Source organism: Canis lupus, chromosome 31 (assembly GCF_003254725.2).
Source record: "Canis lupus dingo isolate Sandy chromosome 31, ASM325472v2, whole genome shotgun sequence".
Taxonomy (NCBI): Eukaryota; Metazoa; Chordata; class Mammalia; order Carnivora; family Canidae; genus Canis; species Canis lupus.
The window spans coordinates 8,516,276-8,543,675 of NC_064273.1; the positions used below are offsets into that span (position 1 = coordinate 8,516,276).

General features: G+C 35.3%; 1 protein-coding gene across 6 annotated transcripts in view; it reads left to right on the top strand.

Annotated features, from left to right (window-relative positions):
- The window catches only part of ROBO1 (roundabout guidance receptor 1), a 1,126,854-nt gene that overhangs the window by 670,602 nt on the left and 428,852 nt on the right, over positions 1-27,400 (top strand). The window lies entirely within an intron of this gene.

A 27,400-nucleotide genomic window follows, 5' to 3' on the forward strand; every position in this document is an offset into this window, starting at 1 on the left:
CAATAGCTGACTTTTACTGAGTCCTGTTGTGTACTAGACACTGTCTGATACCTTTGCACATGTTATCTTATGCAGAGCATGTCATTTAGTGGTTAAGAGTATGGATTCTGGAATCTAAATTCCTGGGCTCAAAGCTCAGCTCCACAATTTAATAGTTGTATGATTTGGGGCAAATTATCTAATATAACTAAGCCATAATAATAGAATCTACTTCAAAAATGCATTGTAAGAATATATAAAAAGCATTTAGAAAAAATCCTGGCACCTAGAAAGCATCCAATATTAAATGTTAACCAATATTAACATTCACAACAACCTGATAAATTTTTTAATTCTCATTTTATGGATGAGGGACCTGAAAAAAGAAAAATGATTTGATCATAACAACATAAATAATATATGGCAAAATCAGAATTCAAATTCAACAATGAACTATGGTTTCAGACAAGAAACTAGACTATCTCACAATAATCCAGAAATGCTAAAGTTATTAGGTTTTGCTTCTGGAGTCAGTTGATGCAATCAAATGAAGTTTTGTAAAGCTCAGCTCAGGCTTTTAAGTTGAAAAGCACTGAGGTTCTCTAGACTAATATGAAGATTAGAACCAGTGGAACCTTGACTTTCCAGTCAAGGAAAGATTTATGGCAGCAAAATGCTCTTCTATAAGACTAAGACACATTTCTAGAGCTCAGCTCAGGACCAGAATTGAAATTTCCTTCATGAAAATCTTTATTTAGTAAATTCTCTTCAAAGATACATGTGCTCCAGATAAGAAGCTTGAGAGAATTCTCCATCACAGAATTAAATAATACCTGTGGATTAAAGGTTGTTCAGTTGCAAAGTTAAAATCTCTTCTTTTTCCTTATGGTAGTTTGCTTGGTTGCTGATGGGCTCATATGAAATAAATTAGAGCACTGGTTGATCCAGTTCAACTGAATTGGACTACATATAGTTCCTACGATTTCCCAATGAGAACTTCTTTCAGTTGAGAATGAAATTGGTTAGGGGTGCCTGGGAGGGCTCGGTCAGTTAAGGGCTCGACTCTTGAATTCAGCTCAGGTTATGATCTCAGGGTTGTGAGATCCACCTGGTGACAGGCTCTGCACTCAGTGTGGGGCCTGCTTGAGAGTCTCTCCCCCTGTTTGTGTACTCTCTCTCTTTCCCTCAAATAAATTAAATTTTTAAAAAAGAAAGCCTCATTTAAAGTCGACCATGATAACAGAACAATAAACTACATGATGTAAGGGAGATTTCATTTGTAGTGAGAGAAAATAAGTTCAACATGCCTCTCTCCGGATGGTACAAGTCAGTACAGTGGGCAAAGAGGGATGGAGATGAGAAGGTGTCAAGAAGAGGCCAAGCATTGATTGGACCAGCCAAGATGCCAACTATCAGAGATGTTTACTTTCTATGAGCTGGGACTTGGGGTTTAGTATCACACTGTGGGGATCAAGACTCTTTTCTTTTATCCATTATGAACATTTCTATCTATGGTTTCATCTAGTCACTTCATAATCCAAAATTCTGCTAGATACCTACTGCCTTCACTAAAAAAGAAAATCATCTTCGTCAATCATCTTCATCAACCATCAGTGTGGTTTTTATCACATCGTGTGTTTAAATGCATCCAGAGGGATCCCTGAGTGGCGCAGCGGTTTGGCGCCTGCCTTTGGCCCAGGGCGCGATCCTGGAGACCCGGGATCAAGTCCCATATCAGGCTCCCGGTGCATGGAGCCTGCTTCTCCCTCTGCCTATGTCTCTGCCTCTCTCTCTCTCTCTCTCTCTCTGTGACTATCATAAATAAATAAAAATTAAAAAAAAATAAATGCATCCAGAATAACAAAATTCATTAGATGTTATGCTTGAATGAATATATCCATACTTCACGCTCAAGGTTTCTACTTTGCACTAACTTATACATATGATGTGTGTACCCTTTAATGAGCATTATAAGTGGGATCTCCTATAAAAAGATCTCCTAGACAATATATGCTTTTCTGGATGGCAGAATTCTAGTATATTGATGATTGGCTCATGTAAATTACATCAAACTTGGAATAGGAAATGCCATTGGAATGGTTAGAACACTTAGCTCTTCTAGCTGTGGATTTCTTTTAAAGGGGATCTTAGGTATATTCTTGAGTGAGATAAATTATTTTTAAAGGTGAAATAATGTTACAAATACTATTACTTAAAAGCTTTTGAATTTTAAAAGTCATATTGAGGTTAGTTTTCCATGTAATGTGTTCTTTGTATATCTATAACATTGAATGCCAATAGAAATAGAAAATTGCCCTTCACCAAAATATTCCATTTAAGAAAATGTTGGCTCTAAAAATGGCCTACACTTGAGAAAATCATCAACATGGGCAATTATTAATGAACTATTAAATGTCACTCAATAGTCTTGTTAATTTAATCCTTTATATTATTTTACATATCACACATTTTCTTGTTGTTACGTCAAAGTGCCCATTCCCCCCTCCCCCAACTCCATGAAGAAGCTATCCTTTCCACACTGTCACAAAAGCTAGATTCCTATGAAATGAGCCAAAGAATTAGATCTTTCATCAAGGCAAGACATGAAACTTTAGCCAGGCAGTTTGCACAAACAGCGAAAGGTCTCTTTTGTGTTTGCTAGCACCAGTGTGTCAGCTTTCTTGTGTTAGCAGCTTTGGGCTTTTCCAAGGAAAGCCCCAAAGAAAGTTGTTACCAGCATATATTCTACAGTTCACAGACTCTCAAAAAGGACACATTAAAACAGTTAGAATCCCCAGGGCAAATAGGGAGATTAAGTAGCCTTCTCCTTAACAGAAGCCCCAATCAGACAAAGCTCCGTATTGTGTATTCAGTACACTATCTCTTTCCAGCGCTGCACTTTACCATTGTGCTCAAAGCTTCGAGTTTGCAAAGTGTTTGGGGGACTTTGCATAACGGTTCACTGGCACCACCATTGACAGCCATCTGAGTGTGGGAATCTTTTAAAAAGACATGATGCCCACCAAATGATTGACCTATTGTATTAATGCAATGGCAGCATCTTAACATGGAAGGGAAGGGCGAGAGAAGTTTACTCAAAAAAAAAAAAAAAAAAAATCCCTATCAGGAAAAAATGTGTGCTTTAATAGTCATGGTACGGAGTAATGTGCCTGGTAATAAAAAATGCATGACTTTTTGGTGAAAGATTTCTGGACTCCGTAAGTTGATTTTCTATCCAGAAAAGCTTCTATTGCCCTCTTTTAAAAATGTGTTCACATTAAATGCAGTGTATCTCTTCAACTCTTAAAGTTAGATACATGCCCTGGACTGTGGCCCCTAATTTGATTTGCCAAATCAGAAAGCCTCATTCTTTGGAGGTGGTATACTAAAATATATCCCAGGGTAAACTGTGGGTTCATGGTCAATACTCTAAAAAAGGTTAAGGAAAACCTGAATCTTTAAATAAACATAAATCCTTAATTGCTCTAACCAACTGGGAAGAGATTGTACTTATTTGGGTCAGAGAAGGTTTCATCTAAGCTTTTTAATATACCACCTTGAAAACATGAAGGGTGTATGAAGGAGTGTAGCCATGACCTTTCCTAATGTTTACAGACTACTTACTCGTTTCATTGAAGGATCAAACATGTTTTAATAGGCATTAATAGCAATAATATTTCATGCAAATGTTGTTATTCATACCGCTTGTCCATTTTTGTACGTTTTATGCTTCATCTTTAAACTTCAGCTTAAATTCCATGTAATTTAAGGGAGGGTTTTAAATTTTAAGAAACCATATAAGAAAGAATATAACGTGATTCTATGTTTTTGGATTTTATAGAGTATCTGTTAGTATACTTCAGGTCCCTGATTCATACAAAACATGAAATGCAACAAAATGTTTTACTACATGAAAGGCTAGAAAAACGTATTTTGCTGGAAAACTTCTCACTACTATTTTATATAACAGTAAAGTAGCTCTCAATTTCTCATTAGTATTTTATATAATAGTCAAGTATTCTAACTGAAAGTAACTATTAGGAAATGAAGGCTTCTTGAAAATAAATTCATGTAAATACCGATTTACATGATGGTTTTAATAATATGTACAAATAATATATTTTCCATTTTAAATATACACTCGATGCCAGGTCTGTAACACTTTTGTGAGCATATCACTTTCATTATCATGTTGCTTGTAGTCATGTCCCGATTTTTCTACAATAAATGTAACCTTTTGAAACAGGAAGGTGCATTAAAAATCATCATAATCTGGGGTGTTGATCCCAAGTAGTGTTTTCCATAATATACTTATTTTGACTTTATGAAATTTTCCCTGTGGTCATTTTTAATTAAAGAAATAGACTGTAATTTACAATATTGGCCATCTTATACACAGGATAAGCACTCTCGTGCCTTTGAAAAATGGTTTATCACCTTTATAAATTGCAAAATTACTTGAGATTAATTTAGGCACTGTAGGTTTTATTTCTGTCCAACTTTAGTTATCTACATCTAAATGTAGATTTAATTTCATTGGTGATATTTAATTTTTACCAGATCACAAAACAATTAAGTGGATATTGAATATGTTTCACTAAAAATATGCAGCTCCCATAGGGAATTATTGATAAGCATTGTTCTCTGTTTGCCTTACTGTAGAAACAGTAAAAACAGTACTTATTCAATCATTTTCTAAAATGACAGGAGAGTAGTCTCTCAGCCCACTTCTTTTGACTTGTAACTATTTTAGATTTATTCATTAAAAACTTTAGAACAGCCTTATGAAATAGAGACTGTAAACATCATTCTTTAGAAAATAATCTTGTTGAAATGAGTGATTCTTATATAAATTTTAACAATTTTTGTGTCTGTATAATTTGGATAGTATTTTTATTTTTATAAAGTTTCAAATTAAAAAAAATAATTTAGTTTTTAAATTCTAGAATTATATTTAGGAATTGCCATGAATTATATATACCTTTTAAAGCAAATATTATTTTTTTCAAGTATGGATAAGATCTACATTTTGTAATAAACAGTTTGATAATCTGCTTCAGTATTGTGATATTGGGCAAAAGAGTTCATGAGCAACTAACTCCAGGTCAAATGCTATTTTCTCATTTTCTCTAAATATTAGCTTAATGTACACACAGTCTCCAACTTATATAATAATGTGAGTTCCCAGTTTTATTTTGAGGGTTTATGTATGCTTACACCCATGATTTGTGAGATTACTTCTAACTCAAAGAATCTACAGCTTATCGAATATGTAAATTCAAAACAAATGTGTAAATTCAATATAATAGAGTTGTATAAGAAGAAAGACAATATGGTAAAGAGGAAGGAAAAATGTGAACTAGGGACTGAAACTCCTGTTTTTCTGTCTATTTATGTATTATTAAATGATTGATCTTGAATCTAACTGCACTGATTCTTAATTTTCCTTTTGCAAGATAAGCTCTGTCTGTAAGCTAAGACAGCTCTGTCTACTGTCCTAGGGTTGCTCTTAGGATTAAATGTGATGATGTATAGGAAATGCTTTATAAGCTATCTAATACTAGCTTCACAAGTGTACACTATTATTCTTATTTGAGATGACATTTTGGCAGTGTTTTTCCTCCAACGTTGAGTGTTACATGTTCTAAATGTACTGTTTAATAGTGAACCACAGGAACTTTTATGCTTTGGAATTCTAGGGGTAGTGGTGCATGTTGGGACATCTCATTGCCCTCTGTTGGTTGGAATGTGTAAAATCCATATGCAATTTTAGAGCTTTTGTTCTTAATCATCTAAAATAAGAAGGTTTTGAAACTCAATGGCTGAAGTTCCCCAGAACAAACAGATTGACAAAAAAAAAAAAAATGTTATTGTATGTTGTATATATTAATTGTATAATTAATATTGTATATATTAATTCTATTTTAAGGTCAGTGCATGTTGGAGCCACTAGAGGGTACCACCTACATATTTTGAACAGTCCTACCTATATCCAAGAATAGTTCTTTTTACAAATCGGTAGCCTCTCAACTCTTTAATCTCATTTACATTCAATTAACATTTTAAATTGGGAAATTAACATCCAACCAATCATATACATGTAGACTTGATATGTTTATTTTTATTTTTTTAAGATTTTATTTATTTATTCACGAGATACACACAGAGAGAGATGGAGAGAGGCAGAGACACAGGCAGAGGGAGAAGCAGGCTCCATGCAGGGAACCCGACGCAGGACTTGATCCTGGGTCTCCAGGATCATGCTCTGGGCTGAAGGTGGCACTAAACCACTGAGCCACCCAGGCTGCCAACTTCATATGTTTAGATCAAATATGTTGATCAAACAACTCAGAAAATTCAATTTGTCTTCATTTTAGTCCCTTCCTTGTGAGTGTTCTAACTATATATGTTATTTTCAACTTTTTACTTTATTTTGAAAATTCATTTTACATCTTCATACAGTTACTGGAATCCTGGCTTAGGAAAAGCTTTTAAAATAATCTATTCCAGCACTCTAAACAAAACTTGAATTTCCCTCTTTAAATTATCTAATAAAAATCTTCCAACTTCAGCTTGAATGTCTACTAGAACAAGGGAGTCACTATCTCTTAATTGCAGCCTGTTCTACTTCTAAGACTCCTAATTGCTTCATTGCTCTTTCATATGTTTAATGAATTCATCCTTCCTTGAAATGAGGGCCATTTGGCTCTCATTTTTCAATCCAGTGCAACACATAGTATTGGCAAGTCACTCTACTAGGTGCTAGAAGTATAGTTCTTCTTCCACTCTTTCAATAAATCTCTTGACAAAATTTATGAAAGGATATGGAACTAAGTATTACAGCATATTCCAGATGTTCTATGAATGTAATTATTCTTTTATACATGAAATTTATCAATTTATACTATTTTTACTATAATTTAGACTTTCTACATTCTGATTTAATTAGCGTAGACAGCTATAACACTACTGAGTTCAACCTTCATATGGAAAGATTTAGTTTCTTAAGATTTTAAAGTCTTTTTTTGTCGTGAGAAAACTAGTTTGCCTTTAATGCAAGTTAAATAATAAAATAATTTAATGTAATAAATTATATACTAAATGATAGGAATAAACAAAATGGAAAATAATTAAAAATTTATGTTTATTATATATATGCATATATATATGACTCTGTATTTGTTTTTTTGTTACTTAAAAACACTTGCATGATCCATGCACATTTCTAAGCACTCTGTAAGTATAAAAATACTTACTTCTCATACTCAGTTTTTGTATAGATGTATAACTGAGGCACAGAAAGATTATATTACTTTCCCGAGTCTACATTTAGTGTACATAGTTTGTGAATGGTGGTTTTAACCACTAACCAACTTGTTCCAAAGTCCAAGGTCTTAACCTTTACCATACTGCCTCTTATTAGATATAGCTCTCAAAAACAAACATTTCTGGGGCTCCCGGCTGGCTCAGACCGTTAAGTATCTGACTCTTGGTTTCAGCTCAGGTCATGATTTCATGGGTCTTGGTATCTAGCCGAGTCAGGCTCTGCTCTCCATGGGGAGTCTGCGTGAAGATTCTTTCCCTTTGCTCCACCCCCATATGTGTGTGCACACACATGCATACACTTTCTCTAAAATAAATAAATCTTTTTTTTTAATAAATAAATCTTTTAAAAAATATTTTTAAAGGTGTTATTTATTTATTTATTTATTTATTTATTTATTTATTTATTTGACAGAGAGCACAAATGAGGGGAATGGCAGAGGGAGAAGGAGAAGCAGACTCCCCACTGAGCAGGGATCCCAACGTGGGTCTCAATCCCAGGACCCTCAGATTATGACCCAAGCCAAAGGCAGACTCCTAACCAAGTGAGCCACCCAGGCACCCCTAAAAAAGCATTCCTAATAATATCACTTGTTTGAATCTCTCCATTTCTTTCATTATGAACATATGTTATTATACTATAGGATAATCAGTGAAATGATAATTTTTCCCTTGTTCCAAATACTCAATGTGTGGTGAAACAGAATGGACTTAAATGTACTAATTCCTATCATGTATTTCTAGATAATTCTAGAATTCTTTCAGAACTCTGTGAACCCTGAAATGGTCTTTCAGGTTTCTGTGAAATGTTCTTAGGTGTAGAGCCTATTTATCTCCTGGGGTATCCCCTCCACTAACTTCCACTCTCCAGTGCTGCTACAAAACTGGTGTTAACTATGACAAGATCTGCTTTATACACCATTATTAGTCATAACACAATTGCCTCAGCCCTTCTTCCTTGGGTAGTTTTATGTATCTCCATATTAGTATTAAAGTATCTATTTTATCACTACTTCATGTAAACATTTTGTTTGACTCCTCCCTTTATATGGTGGCATTTATTTTAAAAAATACTGACGGTCCATATTTATAAAATTAGGAATGTTTATTTTCTTTCAAATTCATAGCTATATGCAAAGCTATATGCTAATGCCAGTACTCTGGAGGTTAGTCCACAACACTGAATCCTTTACACATTTTCAGTGTACCTCTCCACTATGGCAGGTTTTGCTGTATAAATATTTGACATGGTATTATGTTGATTTTGAATGTGAAGGTATTACCAAATGTAAAGAAAACAAAGCATCTTATTAAAGGCCCCCCACCCAAACCCATGATGAAGAATCAAGTCAATCCAGAGTAATGTCTTCACTGATCACCAGCAAACTTGAAAATGTTATGGAAATTTCTGCAAATGGTTCTTCTATGTTAACATTTTCTACCTTGTGTTTGAAAGGGAAATTTACAACATCTGGTCTATGTGATATCCACATTTACTTACTATTAACAAGATATACTAAATAAAATAGAAAACAAAATGTTTGAAGCTATTGAGTTTTACATTAGTAAAAATATTTTTATTTTGATTAGTGAACTTCTGCAGTATTTGGTAGATAATGAGTAAACAGCCAGAGTATACTTTCTTTTTTCAATGTTGGCTTAAAATAAAACAGCATGTGTTTTAAATTTGATAAACCAGGCTTAACTCATCTTGCTAAACCCTCTTCATTAAAAAAAATTCACATACTTATCTCTAAGTATTGTAATTATTCTTTATCAATATTAGTGCTAAGAAATAAGATGTTTGAAACATAATAAATATGATAAATCTGCGAAGCAACTGATCTCCCCTAACTCCAAGTTGCTTAATTTGGAAGTTGTTCAGAGTTTGAGGAAAAGAAAAAGAAAAGTGCAGGACTTTTTATTATTTCCAAACCTGATAAGGAACTCAAGAAATATAGTTCTGTATGTCTTTTTATTTCTAGTCTGAAATGTTTAAATGGACACAATCAATTAAAGAGCAATGAAGCTATGTTTGAAGAGTAATTGGTCAATAAGAATATCTATGGATTGCTATGTGGAAGCATGTTTCACAATGCTTTCACATCTGTTTCAGAGAAGAGAAATATTAGCATTATCCTATGCTCATTGCCGCCATATATCTAAGAAATATGGCTGTAGAAAAGAAAGAGCTGTGTGGCAAAATGGCACTTGTAGCAGATTTTTTGTTGAGTATAATCATGATCTAATCAGGAAGCAAACATTGTCGTAGTCACTGTCTTCCTGTCATTTTGGATGATCTACCTTTGCAAAGCATTAAAAGCACAAATGTACGCAGACAGGGTTAGACCACATAAAGTGAACTATGTTTTTGAATGCTAAGGACTATACTCTTTGTTCTCCCTTTTATAAAGCTCTCCAGAGAGAGGTAGCATGAACTGAGATCATATATTTTTTTAAATCTATGTTCTTCCTGAATATTGATTATGTTCTTTCAGGAGTGTCTATAATCTCATCCTGTATCAAAGTCTGCATTGCAGATGAAGGGCTCCCTGTGGCACTGTCCTAAGGAAACCATCACCACATAATTGGAAAATATAACTATGGAGGTCCTGAGACTGGGGTTTTAAGATTTCATTTGTTATTATTCTTGATGTCTACAATATCCATTTAAAGCTCTCCCACAGATCTGAATCTTAAATGTTGTACGATCCAGCTTCTATAAACACTGTAGCCTCTATACAATTAAGAAATTAAAAACTTACTAAGAAATATAATACATATCACTTTCTAACATCTTATATGTTAACTTATATAACTTTGCTTTTAATCAAATGGCAGACACTGTGAATATAAACATTAATAAGTTTAAATTTAACATAAGACCAGGCTCCTTTTTCCTTAAAACAAACAAAACTAATCAGACTATTTGTTTAGAACTTAAAAGTTATTTTGCTGCACAGTTGGCCCAATGCCACTACTTAGATGACAACCAGGCAACATTTCAGGTTCATTTTTTGGTCAGTTGTTAATAGATTCTGCAATAACCTAATCAGTTTGTCATGATTTGGTTGGTATCACAATTCCCATCTCTCCCTATGAATGCATCCTATTTGGTTGTGGTGCATAGATATTTACTGAGTTAACAAATACATCTAGTAATCTCCAAGGCAGATTTAGGCGCTCTTATAGTATAGTAAACCTGCATGTGTGTGTATAAAATCATGTGCTTCTATAATAACTGCATGATTTTCCATAGCAGAGAAAAATAGAAACAAGTAATGGTTAGCAATATAATTACTAATACTTACTAAATACTTAATGTTTATTAATTCTTGTATTTCTAATAAGCAGATTTCAAATGGATAGCAGTACATAAAAAATATATATATATATCTTGCAGCCTAGGCCAATAATAATGGGCAACACTGAGCTGTGAAGATCATTTCACAACCACATCTTGTGGAAGCCGGGTAGAAATATAACTAAGTGAAACTGACAAAATCTAAAACAAAATGAAACCCAAAAATGGACACCATGGTGAACTTGATAGGAAATAACACCTCTAAATAGTGAAGCTGCAACTCAGTTTTAACCAACAAAACCAAGCAAATTGTGGATTTGCACAAATAAGCAAAAATGAAACAAAAACTAACCAATTGCCCCCACCCCTCCAAAAAAAAAAAACAGATTATGTGACTGACAATTAAATCCATTTGATATATATCTTATTAGCGACAATACATATAGGAAACAGTGGAATAATACTATCAACACGCTAACTGAAAAATGAAACAAATATAAACTTAGTATTTTCCTACATAGGGAAACTATTGTTCCATATAAGGGTAAGTGAATATTGTTTTTAGGCAAGACAAAATTTACAACTTGGTGGTATAAAGAAAGAACCACAGAAAAAGATAGTTTTTACCTAGAATACTGAAGGACCAAACTCAAGGAGAATTAATTGTAAGAAAGTGAATGGGTAAATATCGGTGTATCAAAATAAACATGTCAGATAATAACAACAAATTATTGGGGGTGGTAAAACGAGAGGGGTGCTAACACACTTGATAATGGTAATAGGAAAATGAGACGTGATTGGAGTTTAGAAGTTCAATTTTTTTTTCTTTTTTTTGGAAGGAAGTTACAGACATTGTTTATCAAAGACTTTATTAAATCAAATTTGCATCTTTAAATAATAGAAATAAGAATAACCAATAGATGAGTAGAAATAGTGTGAATAACTCCAAAAACATTTGAAGAAAAGGATTTGGCGGTAGGTTAAGGAAACTTGATGAACTTAAGTAAAATATCATAAAAAGGAGGGAGAAAAAAAGAAAGAAAACTAATAGAAAATAAAATATAAGACTGCAGGCATATATGATCAAGTAGTAAAAACAAATATTATAGATCTTACTATTTCCCAAGGAACTGTTATAATATAAAAATTAATTTAGTAAGTAGCTACTTTTGTTAGGAGACTATTATTTCCCTCTTAGGAAACTGAGGAATAAAAGGATTAAGAGAGTTGCTCAAAGTTACCATAAACTTGTAGAACTCGGTTTGTTTCAACTACAGTTCTGGAATCAAATCAGTGACTGTTTTGTCATCACATATTATCTCTTTTAACAAAGATAAAAGCAAAGAATAGCCTGCAATGAAATTCAAGTGGTGGCATGGGCGAGCTTTTGAAGGACTTTGTTCATCTGTCAAGAATTTGGGTCTTAATCTGAGAACAATAACAAGTCATTAAAAGATTATAAATACCAAATACTCTGAGAAAGATGGAGAGAAAGAAATTGAAGACCTTAAAGGGAAAATCCCAAAGGGAGGAGAGAATTAGAGGGCTGAAAGCAAAGAAGTGTGGAGAAAGAAATGGATGAGATTAATTCATGTATATCAAAATGTTAAATGCTATACAATTTGAATTGTCATGTCACTGGTGAAAGATGATTAATAGATTGATGATAGGGCAGCCCTGGTGGCCCGCGGTTTAGTGCCGCCTTCAGCCCGGGGTGTGATCCTGGAGAACAGGGATCGGGTCCCATGTCGGGCTCCCTGCATGGTGCCTGCTTCTCCCTCTGCCTGTGTCTCTGCCTTTCTCTCTCTCTCTGTGTCTGTAGTGAATAAATAAAATCTTTAAAAAAATAGATTGATGATAGGTATAGTAGATAGATAGATAGATAGATAACTTTAATACCATAAGTTTGTATAATTTAAGGAATGGAAATATTACTAACAAATAAAAGACCCTCTCTACATCTACTAAATGGAGATACAGGTATATTTTGAATCTGTCTAATTCGGGATATTAGTTGTAAATTCAGATACAGTTTTTAGTAAAAATTAAGTGGAATTTTAATATCTGAAAAGGGTTAAACGTAACCATTGACCTTAGTTATATTGACATGATATTTATGAGAAAAATGAAGAAATAAAGGACTCTAAAAGCAGAGAGACTAAAGATGTTAAAAACTTAGGGTATGGGTACCTGGATGGCTCAGTCGGTTGAGAGGCCAAATCTTGGTTTTGGGGTCATGACCTTGGGGTCCTGGGATCAGGGCCTGCATTGAGCTCCATGCTTAGTGGGCAGTCTGTATTAGGAGTCTCTCTGTCCTCCTCTTCTCCTTCCCCCATTGGCTCACTCTCTCGCTCTCAAAAATTTAAAAGTAAAAAACATAAAACAAACAAAAGAACTTAGGGTAAAGAGAAGAAAGAATATATGGTAACAGAAAGAGAAAAGAGGTTTTAAGAAGAAAAGTGAAGCTGGCATTTCTAAATATTCCAGAAGCTGTGGAGGATTTGAATAGCCAATAGATGAGGCAAATAGGGAGACTGGCCCTTTCCACAACAGTGATGAGGAAAGTTAGACCGCAAAAGTCTATAAAGCTGTTAAGGCAATCAGGAGAAAGTGTAGACTATTACTGGAAGTTTTGAAGTGAATTAGAGAGCTATAAGGTAAAACCATGGAAATAACTTGAACAAAAAGAAGAGAGCAAACAAAGAATGTGAGATAAAGAAAGATTAATTGATGAGACGTGATCATGGAGAAAGGAATAGCTTTAAGACCACTGATGAAATTAATCTCTACAGGAAAAGGCTTTCTGAAGGAACTTTATGACGAGAGACTATGAAGGTATAATGAAATAACCAGCTATATAAAGGACTGACTGAAAATACCTTGCACAAACAACCACATTTTGTAAATATACAACTACAACTGTTTGCTAGAAAAGAAGATAAGATACCCTTTGAAAAGGAAGAAGTTTTCCTATATTTATGGTAAGGAATACAGAAAGAACTCTATATCTCAACAGTATCTTTAGCAATACTCACATCACTAACTGTATGAGAGGTTTGTCTAACTGGACAGAGGGAGGGTTGGGGAAAAGGTCTCTGGGCCTCAATTTATATATTTAATATAGGCCCTTTGGTAGTCAGCCTCCTAGATTAGCTCCAAGGATTGACATATTATAGGTTTCATGGATGATTTATGTGGCCAATAACATATGACAAAAGTTGGGGTGCCTGGGCGGCTCAGTGATTGAGTGTCTGCCGTTGGCTCAGGCTGTGGTCCCCGGGTCCTGGGATTGAGTCCCACATCAGGCTCCTCAGGGGGAGCCTGCTTCTCCCTCTGCCTGTGTCTCTGCCTCTCTGTGTGTGTCTAATGAATAAATAAAATAAAATCTTGAAAAAACAACATATGACAGAAGTGATGGTATTGTCACTTCACATTTTTGCTTAGTCTTTTATAAAGACTATGCCTTCAATCTTGGAAAACTTCTAACATATACACACTGTCTTTGGATCACTCACTCTGGGGGACGCTGGCTGTTGTGTTGTGAGCAGCCCTACAGAGAGGCTTATGATATAAGGTATCGAAGTCTTCGGTCAATAGCTAGTGAGGAATTGAGAGCTATCAACAACCATTTTAAGGAAGTAAACATAGAAATGGATCCTCATTTGAAGCACCAACCAGGCCTTCAGGTGACTGCAGTCCCAGCCAACATCTTTGCCACACCTCATGACAGACTTTAAGCAGAAAAAGTCAGCTAAACCCCTTCCAGATACATGACCCTCCGAATTTATGTAAGATAATAAATGTTTGTTTTAATAAGCTGCATAATTTTAAGGTAATTTGTTATACAGCAATTAAATAACCAGCGTGGCCATTATAATTTTTGGTTGTTAAATCTTTATAGAATATTTTTGCCGCCAAAACAAATTGAAAATAAATCAGTGTTGATTAACTTGAAGATACTGATGCTTGAAAGCACCTTAAATCTATATAATTCAACTCTTTCATTTCTTAGAAAGTGATTTGAAATTCAGACAGGCTGAATAAGCTGCCCAAAGTCACACCATCTACAATTGATAGAATCAGTATTTTACCCTACATCTTCTGTCTTCCAATTCAGTACAATTTCACTATTCCATGTAATAATTATGAAACTGATTCCATGATGAATACCTCTTTAAAAGCCTTATGAAGTTGTAAGATTTAAAATTTCTCCGTGGGAAATTTACCAAGTAAGAAAGTAACCCTATGTTACTTCAGTGACTGAGTTTTATTTGTCTTACTATAGTTTATATAAAGAGTTTAGCACTCATTAAGGGAACTATTTGCAACAGAATAATCAACATTTTCTTATACAAGTGTTATATGCTTTGCTGACTCCTTAAAATCGTGAGATGTATCTTTGTAATTGGGAAAACTGCATGGTGTCACAGAGCATTTGAAATTAAAATTGATTCTACTTTTCCTGTATTGTGTGTCCTCTAGATTTTTTCCACATATAAAAGACTTGTAATTCACAGCAAGGAAGACACAATTATTTTTCTAATAGTATCTAGTCAGCTCTGGAAACCTTTTATGTTCTTGCTGGCAATATTAAAGAGATCATAAAGGCTTTATAGTTGTTACTGCCCCTCTACCCCTTCCGGTTCTTTATCATGCTTAAATCACACCTTCACTTCTCCAACTTTGGAGCAAAGCTTCCCCTTTTTAAACATATTCCAGCCAAATAATCAGTTGTCTGCTGAGAATGATTACAGGTTTTCTGGACATGCTAGGGAGTCCTCTAAAATATTGTCTCTGCCTTATATCTTCCTGAATGATATTTCTTCAAATGTGACCTGTGAGCTTCAAGTGTCTTCCAAGAGCTCATTATTATGGTAAAAAGAAGAACAAAGAGAAAAAGGATAGTAAGGGAGAACCTCCTGCTTGCATTTTTCACTGATAAGATCAGGCTTGGTATAACAGTTTACTGTGAGAAGCATTTTTTTTTTTTTTTTTACATGTTGAAAAGAAATAGTGGGCAATTTTGTTTACAGTCACTTTAAATTTTTTTTTTTAAAGATTTTATTTATTTATTCATGAGAGGCACAGAGAGAGAGAGACAGAGACACAGGCACAGGGAGAAGCAGGCTCCATGCAGGGAGCCTGACATGGGACTCGATCCCAGATCTCCAGGATCATGCCCTGGGCCGAAGGCAGGCACTAAACCGCTGAGCCACCCAGGGATCCCTAAAACTTTTTAAAATATAATAGCAATGTGAGTGTTCTCATCACAAAGTGATTGTTTACTTCATTTTTCAGCAATTTGACTAAAAATTACCAGCATAGCATTTTAACTGGTTCTTGTAAAATAAAATGCAAATACAGAAAACCAAACCAGCTACCTGCATAGCTTAGTGAATAAGCACAGAGAGAATATCCATGTAATCCAGGTCAAGAAATATTATACTGCCAGCCACCATAGAAATCTCTCCATGTGTATCCAATTCAAGTAACAAATCCCTCATTCCAGCCAAAAATAACCACTATTTTGGCTTTTATACTAATTGCTCCCTGCTTTTCCTTACTACTTTATCATGCAAGTAAGCATCTTTAGACAGCTTAGCTTGGTGTTCCTCATTCTCTTAACATATCTTTTAGAGCTCATTTAATTAATTAATAAGGTTTCCCCTTATTGGTTGAGAGACTCAAAACACTTGATCTGTAGGTATCTCTGTATTTTCCGTAAATTGGCCACTGAATCTAGTAGGATTGATCAAAATGAAATCATATACATTTGGTAAGATATAGTCTGCAGACACAAAGTACATAACATCTGCTTTTTACTGTTTCTTGATTCCTTAGGAGTCCCAAAATGATAATATTCTAATTCTATATGTTTTAACTTACTGGCTGGAATAATTTTGAAAGGATAGATTTACCATCATCTCTCATTTGGCTATTCAGTGGTACAGTTCATATGAGAAAACAGAATAAGTGTTAGATCCTTTCCTTTTATCCAACTAGTTTTTAAGAAAATGAATTGTTTCATAGTCATCGTCAGAAAGTGACAATTAGACTTTTAAAATATTAATATTAACTCATGAACTAAAGCATATTTGCTGTCAATCCATTATAAATCTTTTTTCTTATCAAGGATTAAATTGTTTCATCTTTGGCCAGTAGAGTTTTTGCGAACTGGTTCCCAAAACCTTTTGATATTACCTTGATAATCTTGATAAACTCCTTGCTATTATACTAAAGTATTCCAGATTCATCTTGTACATTCCTTGCCCTACACCTAGAATCAGCCATTTTTCCAAGAAGCCTTAACTCTCCTTTAATGGAGAGTATTTAAGGGTATTTCAAGACAAAAATCTTGGGTCTACGGAAGCTCAATGATTGGTTATTATTTCTGAGCCTTTCAATGGGCAGAGCAGGGATCTAGTCAGGGTTTTTGCTTCGTCTGTACTATAACACAGTTGTATCTCTTTCCTTCCATACTGAGTATTATGGTTCTCACAGACAGGGAATGACAGAATTTAGTATTCTATAAATATATATTTGCTTTTATACACAACTATGTCTTCTATACCTTTTATGACATTATTTGTTGTTTTTATTCATTGTTGTGCTTCTTATATTTTAATGTTTATTCAAAAATAAGTTTTTTTACTCAATCTTAAAGAAATTTTCATGCTAGCTCACTGGTTTACCATATATAATTTCCCTGGGATTCAACAAATATTCCATGGGGAAAAGCAGCTGTCCATTTGGAAGTCCTCAAGTCACATTAGCTCCACATGACCATAGAAAGCTTTGATAGTGTACCTTTTTTTAATACTTCAGATACTTGTTTCTGGTCTTTCTACCTATGATATTTTTTACTCCTTCACCATTGAATGTTTTTCACTTTGTCTTATAAACAAAGTGAAACCGTGTTTCAAGGAGGAGGAAGTGATCAACTGTGTCAAAGGCCAAATACAATGAACACTGAAATTTACTACTGGGTTTAGCAATTTGAAGGTCATTGATAAACTAGAGCAGTTTGGTGGAGCAATGGAAGCTAAAGCTTACTGAAATGAGGTTAAGAACAATAGGACATTATTATTTGAAGATAGAGGAATAATAGTATGCTTATATTCTAATGAGATGATGCAGTTTCTTTTGAAAAAAGTGATGAAGAGATAGAGGGAAGGATGGAGGGAGAGGGGGAAAAGATAAGAAGGGGAGAGACAGAGAGGAAGAGGGAGAAAGAGAAAAGGGAGGGAAGAGAGGAAGTAAAGGAAGGAAGGAAGGAAGGAAGGAAGGAAGGAAGGAAGGAAGGAAGGGAAGGAAAAGTATTGCTAAAGCTATGTTCTTGACCAGACAAGAGGGCAATGGGATTAGGGGTCAGAGTAGATAGAGGTCAACAGGTTACAGCTCCTGGGCCAGATCTAGCTTACCACTTGCTTCTGTAAGTAAAGTTTTATTGGAACACAATACCCATCTATTTGTGTGTTTATATACCCCTCTATTTATGTGTTTTCTCTGGGTGTTTTTGTGGTTCAATGACAGTTGAGGAGTTGCAACTGAATCCACATAGCCCACAATGTCTGAAATATTTATTTTCTGGCTCTTTACAGAAGAAATTTTCCTGACCACTAGTCTAGAGGACAAATGGAGGTCTTTTTCTTAGCTAGGACCATGGAGGATTCATCCATGGTCAGGATGGAAAACAGAACATATGACACAGATGGAATAGGTTTATGTGTGTGTTGGTAGATATTTGTAAAAACTTTCTTCTATCTGCATCTATTAACTTAGTAAAGTAAAAATCAAAGCATTTTCATAGTGTGAGAACAAAGCGAAGAGATTATGGAGGTATAAAGAGAGAAGAATGCACAGTTTGGTCATATGGGAATATGAATATACCATTTAAAGCTGGTGGCCATGAATTTAAAATAAGGGCAGTCAGCAAGGTTGTGTACATCTCTCCAGTCACACTCCGCGGCATGAATGCCAGTTGATTAGTTGAGGGCTCCATGAGATCAAATGCCAAGACAGGATTAGATAGGCAAGAGCATAGGGAAATACACATTGCAGTAAAAGAACTGGGTGCCAGAAGATGTGGTAGGAGTTTGCAGACCATGATGCAGGTGTATCTCTGTGAATGAGTGAGCAAAAGAAGGACGGTGGGATGATGAGATTCTCAGGCTGTTCTGAAATGTTTTGGTCAGAATGAAACTCATCCATCAGTGAAGACTTGAATTATTTTTTGCCACTATCCTCAGCATTGGCTGAGAGCAGCTTGTAGAAACCATAACCTGTTGCAAATTCCATAATGGATGTGTAGATTACAACCATTGAGGCCAGTAGTCAGTTACTTCCTGAAGCAGGAAATCTGATTGGTGGGTGGTGAGAGAGAGTCAGATTTAACCAGAGGTTGATTCTTACTAGAGGAATAAAGTAAAGGAGAAGGAGACAAAGGTTTTGAGACTCTTGCAAGGAAGTATGCGGAAATTACTATAGTGGAGGAGCGTGAAATAGAAAGGTGAGGAAGTACAAAGGATGAGAGAATAATAAAAAATTATTTTGGTGGCAGGGGTAATAGATTGTAATTCAAACTGGAATCAAGGGAATATGGGGGTAATTGAGGAAGGACATTGGGAAGATGAGAAGATGACAAGAAAAGGAATCACTTGAATTGAAGTTTTGGAGCTGTTGAAATTACTGGGGATGGCAAGGTCTAGCCTTGGAAGTAGATAGTTGAGATAAATGGCATATAAAAAATTTCAAGGGTGCTTGGCTGGCTTAGTTGGTAGAGTGTGTGACTTTTTTTTTAAAGATTTTATTTATTTATTCATGAGAGACACAGAAGAGAAGCAGAGACACAGGCAGAGGGAGAAGCAGGCTCCCTATGGGGAGCTCGATGCGGAAGTCGATCCCAGGACCCTGAGATCACGACTTGAGCCAAAAATGCTCAGCCCCTGAGCCATCCAGGTGCCCGAGTGTGTGACTCTTGATCTTGGGGTTGTGAGATTGAGCCCTGTATTGGGTGTGGAGATTACTTAAAATCTTTAAAAAGGAGGGATCCCTGGGTGGTTCAACGGTTTAGTGCCTGCCTTTGGCCCAGAGCGTGATCTTAGGGTCCCGGGATCAAGTCCGGCATCAGGCTCCCTGCATGGAGCCTGCTTCTCCCTCTGCCTGTGTCTCTGTCTCTCTGTGTGTGTGTGTCTCTCATGAATAAATAAATAAAATCTTTAAAAAAAAATCTTAATTTTTTTTTTTTCAAACAAGAGGAGGAGAACCCAGGGATCAGCAGGTAGCTAACACAGGATGGCATGGTCATCAGTATAAGGACCTTATAATCAAAGTGAGGGGTGTCTTTGGAAGGATGAAAGGATTGGAAGCATGCAGATTCCTACCAGACACTAAGGTCAAACAGTATCAGGGGTGTGGATGTTATTTTCATAACTGTGTCTTGGGAGGGTTACAAAATACCTATATATCCAGGAAAAACTCAGGTTTCAGTTAGAGCCAGAACTGAGGAGAATGTTTAGAAATAAGGTTGTTTCTCTATATCTAGAGGATTCATCTCAAGACCACATTTTCCTGGCAGTGCCCTGGATGATCTTTACTCTGAAGTCATTGCTTAATTTTTACATCATTTGCCATCTTGATAGGCTGAGAATTTTTTTAAAGTCCTGGCACCCTTAAAAGTTTTCCCTTCAATTTACCTCTTTCCATTCACATTTTTATTTTAAGCAGCAAGAAAAATATTAATATCTTAAACGCTTTTCTGGGAAATGTTACCGAGATCACCCAGTTCATTAGGCACAGTTTAGTGTTGCTACATTTTGCTGCTACATAGCAAAGACTCTAGCTCCAGTTTCCAATTACATACTTCCCACTTCTTCTTGAGCCCTCACCAGCAGCATCCTCAAAGTTGAGATTTCCAACAGTCTGTTTAATGCAACAGGTATTCTCCATCATGCTCCTCAACATTCTTCTGGCCTCTACCCACTACCTAGTTTCCAAAGCCACATCCACATTTTTAATTACTTGTGAGAGCAGCACCCCACTTCTAGGTATGAAAATGATCTATTGCATGATCTATTGCTGTGTAACAAATAGCTTGAAAGCTTATAAGCTTAACCAACAAACATATATTATCTTTCAGTTTCTCTGAGTGAGAAATCTGAGTACAGCTTAGCTGAGTGCCTCGGTCTCAGGGAATCTGCCATAAAGTTGTTCTCAAGATGTTGACTGAGGCTAAAATCATCTCACCACCTGAGTGAAGGAAGACTGTTTGGCAAGTTCCTTTATAAGGCTATCAGCTCCTTAGGCCCCCATTCCCTAATGGCCAGAGACATCAGTTCCTTTTTAAGAGAGCTTCTCCACAGAGCCCCTGACAGGATCCGGCCATCCAGCCCTGCAGCAGGCTCCTCACTCAGCCAGGAGTCTGCTGGGGATTCTCTCCTCTCCCTCTGCTCCTCCCCAACATGATTTTCTCTCCTTCTCTCTCTCAATCAAATAAATAAATAAATAAATAAATAAATAAATAAATAAATAAATAGATTAATTAATTTTAAAAAATAAAATATAAATGAAGAAAATGCCAACTTCTGGTTAATAGTTAAGAAAATAAAGATTTATCTTTTTCCTCATTAAAATTCAGGAACTTCTTGTATTAAGAAATCTCCACACTATGAGACTCCTGGGTGGCTCAGGGGTTGAGCATCTGCCTTTGGCTCAGGTCATGATCCTGGGGTCCTGAGATCAAGTCCGGCATCAGGTTCCCTGTAGGGAGCCTGTTTCTCCCTCTGCCTGTGTCTCTGCCTCTCTGTGTGTGTCTCTCATGAATAAATAAATAAAATCTTAACAAATTTTTTTTTTTTTTAAAAGAATCCCCACACTAAAGAAAGCTTTTGTTTCTATCATGTCAACAAGGAATTATATGGAGAAATTGAGAAAGTTTGACAATTATTGGCTTTACCATAGAAGCTAGTTTTTTGAGGATCAAATACTCACTCTTATATCTTCTATTTTGTTGATACATTTGTGGAGCACATTCTTGCCCCCCATGAAGAGATTGTCTCTTACAAAACCGCTAACGGGTTGCAAATTAGGGAGCAAGAAAGCTATTTTCAAAGTATAGGATTTTAAGTAATTGTTAATTCTCTGTTTTAGTAATTTATACAGTGATATTATTTTCATTGCAGTTCAATGCATTTTCTCACTTTGAGTTAATGCTTTTTATGATTTTGAACCTAATGGTGAAAGATCACCAACATCCCCCCATTCTCACTTCCATTCTTTAAAAAAGAATTTTAATATGCAGTTAATAACTTCTGTTTGTACCAAAAGTTAGTATCTTTCACTTTTTGTCATCATTTAATGATGAAAATTAGGAAAAATCCAAAATTATTTTCATTTTTATCTTCCCTGGGTTGCCTTATAGTATTTCCTTTAAAAAAAAAAAAAAAACTTATTTTTATTTTTTACCCTGATATCTCTGTTTCTTTTCTTTTTTTAATTAAATTTATTTATTTGTTTATCTATTTATTTATTTGAGGGGGGATTGAGGAGATAGACCGAAGGAGACGGAGGGAGGAAATGTCAAGCAGACTCCCTGCTGAACTGGAGCCCCACATGGGCATCAATTCACAACCCTGAGATCTTGACCTGAGCCAAAATCAAAGAGTGAGCTGTTAAGTGACTGAGCCACCCAAGTGCCCCTCTCTGTGTTTCAAGGATTAAAATCATTTTTCCCCCTTTATAAGTTTCTCATTTAAAAAACTGTCATTTACTGAGAGCTTAATGTGGCATGCTAAATTAGGTGTAGGGAGTAGCCAGTAAAAGTCATTCATGTTTCAGAAGGGGTATATATACAATATACAAAAAAATGTGTTTTGTTTCTTAAGTGTTGATCAAATGTTGTTATCCTCAGTGTGCATCAAAGGAAACTGAGACTTAATTATTTTCTCAATCAGACAGCAAACTAACTGTTCCTGGATTAAAAGCTGGATCTCTTTTTTCTCTCCTTCCTCTAACTGCCACAGTTAGGTTCTGAACATCAGAAGTTAATGATACAAGGCCCTTTTCTTCAAGTATCTCATTGCATTTTTGTGTCACATATTAATATCATTTTTTTGCATTATTAGTTGATGAGTTATTCCTGAAACCAAACTATAAATGTCTTGTGTGGAGGAAACAAACCTGTGTTTGTATCCTTTAGAATATTGGTCGTGTAATATGTCCTTTAATAGATGTAATTGTTTTTTTATGGGCTATTGAAGTGATAGAAATATAATCCTAATGAAATGGAAATAACATGGTTTCACATACGTCTCTCATTTGTATTAATTTACTTAACCAAAATGTGATAACAGAGATGCAAATTACTTGCTCCATATTAAGCAGGAGAAAGTTAAGTATATATTTTTAAAACCTATGCTTTATCTCAAGTATTATTTCTCAAGGGAAGTTTCAATTCAGCTCTGCAAGATTCACGTTTGTAGAGCGGTTTTGTAGGTGAATCATTGTGTAGAACCCCACTGCAAAATGTATCCATCCTGGTCTGCTGTGCAAATGTGAGCTATTTTAAAGAAATAATTCAGTTAGAGATAAAAAGCAAACCTTGCCCTAAAAATATTACCTTGCATTTAACTTTGGAATTTGTAACCCTCTGACAAGAGTTCTTTGTTTGCCTGATTTGGCAGTAGGCTGGTTGCTGTATACATTTCTATACTTAACATTTGTTATCAACTTAGTTTGACAGCTTAAATCTAGCATAATGATGTGGAAATATAAACAAATGTAAAATGCACTTTTGCATTCCAACAGGTTTTCCCTCCCAGTTCTTACCCTTAAAACTAGTTCTTTACAAGGAATGCAGAATCTGAGAAGAGTTTTGAAAAAAAAAAATTATATGATGTCATTTTATGTATCTGGTAGTCCAATTTGACACACTATTTAAGTTACCCTAAGCTTAAACCAACTTAGATATGGATTTTGACCCAAAGTGACCTCCTTGGCTTTGCAAAGGATTGTTTCTGTAAACAGATGGATCATTTTCCAAAGGGAATTCCTTTTAATTGAAAATAGTAACTAAGACCCATATATGAATTCTGTGCCTGAAAACAGCAAATTCAAAAAGCATAAAGCTTCAAACCAATTGAAAATGGAATTCCATGTTAAATCAGCTTATTACTGTCCTTTTATTTTCTGCAATTTATTTTTGTAATGCATTAAGATGGCTATCCACAAACCTCCAATTATAGGTCTCTCGGAAACATTTGATATGTGCATCTAGTGTATCTTATTGACAGACTTCTTGAGTATTAGGCAATTGTGTTTATTTGTGGAAAGTGTTATATTAGCATAATTTTTTGTATCTCTTTGTATGATGGTCTCAAGAACAGAGAGGCAGTAAAAGAAGGAGTGTAAGAATTACATTTGGCAGCTTTTATATTATGGAGAAAAATAAACCTAAAGGTATGACAAAATACAACTTTATTGTCTGAGCTGGCACATTAAGAGAATGGAAAGACCTGGTGGGGAGAAAAATCCAGATTTAGCAATAAAATGGAGCATCAGGAAGCTGTCATTGCGAATTTAGATTCAATTATAGAATTTATTGCAGTAGCGCTCTTCCAGTGCATCTAAAATATGCGTTGATTTGTTCATTTTGGGATGCATCTATCATTTAAATCACATAATAGAGATAAGTCATTATCTTCATTCATATTTTCCTAGAGATTCAATGACAAACTTCACACTTTTCACATGCAGAAAGTTTTGGTCTTGTAACTCACCTGGTAAAAGAAAATGTGTGCCTGGAACTCTGCAGAATTACTTTTTAGAAATCTGATGTAATCTGTTGTTAGCTTCAGAACATCAGTGTCCTTGCCTTACTATTATATTTGACTTACTCTTTTAGAAATTACAAGGTTAAATTATTATTTTCATTTAGTGGTCTCAGGAAGTGTAAAGAGTACTTTTCATGGCATTTATGAGTTTAAAAGCGGATGTTGCTCTTAATTAGTTGTGTGCCTATAATCAAAGTATTTACCTTTCTGCACCTCAGTTTCCTAAATCTCAAATTTTCATCTTTAAAGGGATAAAGATATGTTAGATTGTTACAAATATCAAACTGGTATGTGTGAGAGAGGGCGTGTGTGAGTGTGTGTGTGTGTGTGTGTGTAGAAGATTAGCTGGCATAATTTAGCTACTCAAAATATTGTTGAATTAATGGATGAATGAGTGTGCTTGTGTGTGTATGTGAGAGAGAGAAAGAGAGTGTGTGTTTACATAGATTGCTGGGTTCTCTGTGTATATGTGTGTCTGATACCTAGATAACAGAGGTACTTAGTGGTCACTATCATCCTTTTTTTAATGATTCTGGAAAATAATGTAATGGTGACCTCAAAATGTTTCAAGAGCTCAGTGCTGTGAAGGTTGCCTGCCTAGAGGGTTGCAGAACAGTGCCAAAGGAAAGGGGAGATGGCTGTGCTGTGGTCCCATCCTGTCAGAATTGTTTACTCTTTCTGTCACAGATATGAGATAAAGAACTGAAGGTAACACTAGCCCTTTCTTCACTTCTACTAGCACAATGACTATGAATATGTGACCAAATCTTGGGTCATTATGGGGTTTCACATTTCCAATCCCAGTCTGTGGGTAGTCGTATGTGTAACATTTGTCCCGTGACCACAGGGAGATGGCCAGCACTCTAGGCTCCCGTTCACAGAAGGTAGAATGTTAAAGGCTGCCTGCGTTGGGATAACCATATGAACCCATCCAGAGCAGCTCCTTTTGGAAAAAGCAGGTCTGGCCTTGCAGAATTTAGCCAAGCTGTACTTTGATATCAGCAATTGGTAGAACAAGTTCGTAGAAATTAGCAGAAAACAAAGTATTCCGATTGGCATTCTCATGTAAATGGTGACACTGTTGGCTATTATTCTAGCCTCATTCTAGTTTTTACTTGTATCTTTCACTCTTTGACTCTCTTGGCATCAGAAGCATGAGAAGAGACACTCATTTAAAAAATATATCCAATAATTTGATAAACATAGGTGAAAAACACCCTCTGGGATACATTTAAAAATATATCCAATAATTTGATAAACATAGGTGAAAAACACCCTCTGGGATACGTAAAAAGATGAACGTTTCTACAATGTTAAGATTAATCATTACTTTCAGAGGTTCCTATTTCAACTTGAAGATATATGCAATGGCTCACAAATATTTATGTCTCTAAGATTTCCTTGAGGAGGTAGAAGAGAAATCCTCAAGTCTTAGGGACATAAAGACCAACAAGGTATTGTCTAGGTGATTAAAGACTTTATAAGTGAAAGAAACAGTCACACAAGTAACAACCAAAAACAGAGATAAAGAAACAGGAAACTATGACTCGTGCTAGATAATGAATGTATAAAGGGATATAGGACTATAAAATCCTGACTTCCCCCAGCAGATCTATTCCTCCTGGAGGAGTGGGCATGGTGAAGGAAGAGGAACATCTAAACTAATTTTCAGTGCTCAAGGAAATTAACAGAAAAGCCATGAGAAAAGATACCTTCCTGATATGGTGTGGGTGGTTTCTGAGAAGATTGGGGGACCTGGTAGTTCTATCAAGGCACTTGAGAAAGCCAAAAGAAGGAAAGGGTTAAGGAGTGAGCTGGAGTGCTGGGAGCCTTTTGGGCTATTCTAAAGTGTCTGGAATGTTTTCTTGTAAGCAGTTAGAGAGATATCGAAGTTTAAAGGGAAGTATCACATAATTGAATGCTTTATGTTGAGAAAGAGATGACTCATGGGATCCGGAGCTAGGAATTATAGTTAACCACTGAAATGGCAAAGTAAAAATTAAAAGCTAGCATAATTTTAGGGTGCTTTATGTCCACATCAAGGGGTAGAAAGTAACACTCTAATAACAGCAGCCAATAAATATTAAATATATATTATGTCAAGAGAGAGAAGAGTGGAAAAGCTAGGTGATGTGTGTAATAGTCGAAGACCTGGTGTGTTTATGTTGGAAAAGCAAAAATAAGATGAGAGTTGTGTTGTTGTGTTTTTGCTTTAGAGGTAAAGTAATAGTTGGACCTTTGGTATTACCTATATCATAAATATGCAATTTCATCCTTTCCAGCAATTAATTCCTTTAAGTTTTAAACTGTGGAAAGTTTACTTTTCATCCTTTCTAGTAAATGATTCTTTTTATTAGCACTTAGAGGTTATATCTTGCGTTTATTGAAATGGCATCAATAACAGAGAGTCTGGTGACTTAGCATTTGGGGGATGTTAGATTCATGAAGTGGTATGAATAACTGAAAATTCAATGATGACTTAACATTTTTTTAAATATTAAAGCTTGCAAAGCACATTTTGACATATTATCTCATCTGATCTGCAACATTGGTATGAGGTACCTCTCCCCTTCCTGAAGACACTGTGAGATACAAGATTTGCTTCTGATGAAGGAACGATTGAGGAGAATCCTGAGCTCTGTTCAGGTTTTAGTTGACATCATTCATCATTCATACTCCCTTTACTTACTCCTTAGTCCATTTCTAAACAGAAGTCCTTGGTGAGCCTAGATCAGAAAGAAATGTTTATATTTCTGTGTTTGATTACTATTGTTATATCAGTTGTAAAAACAACTGTGTAATAATAATGATGGTTATTCTTCAGGTATCTACTGTATCACAGACATTTACTATGTATTCAGTATCTTACTGCATCTTGCAGTACTCCTGAAAGGAAGCCATTATTGTCCTCTTTCTACAAATGTGGAAACAGAATGAAATTAAGAAAACTGCCTGTAGTCATGGA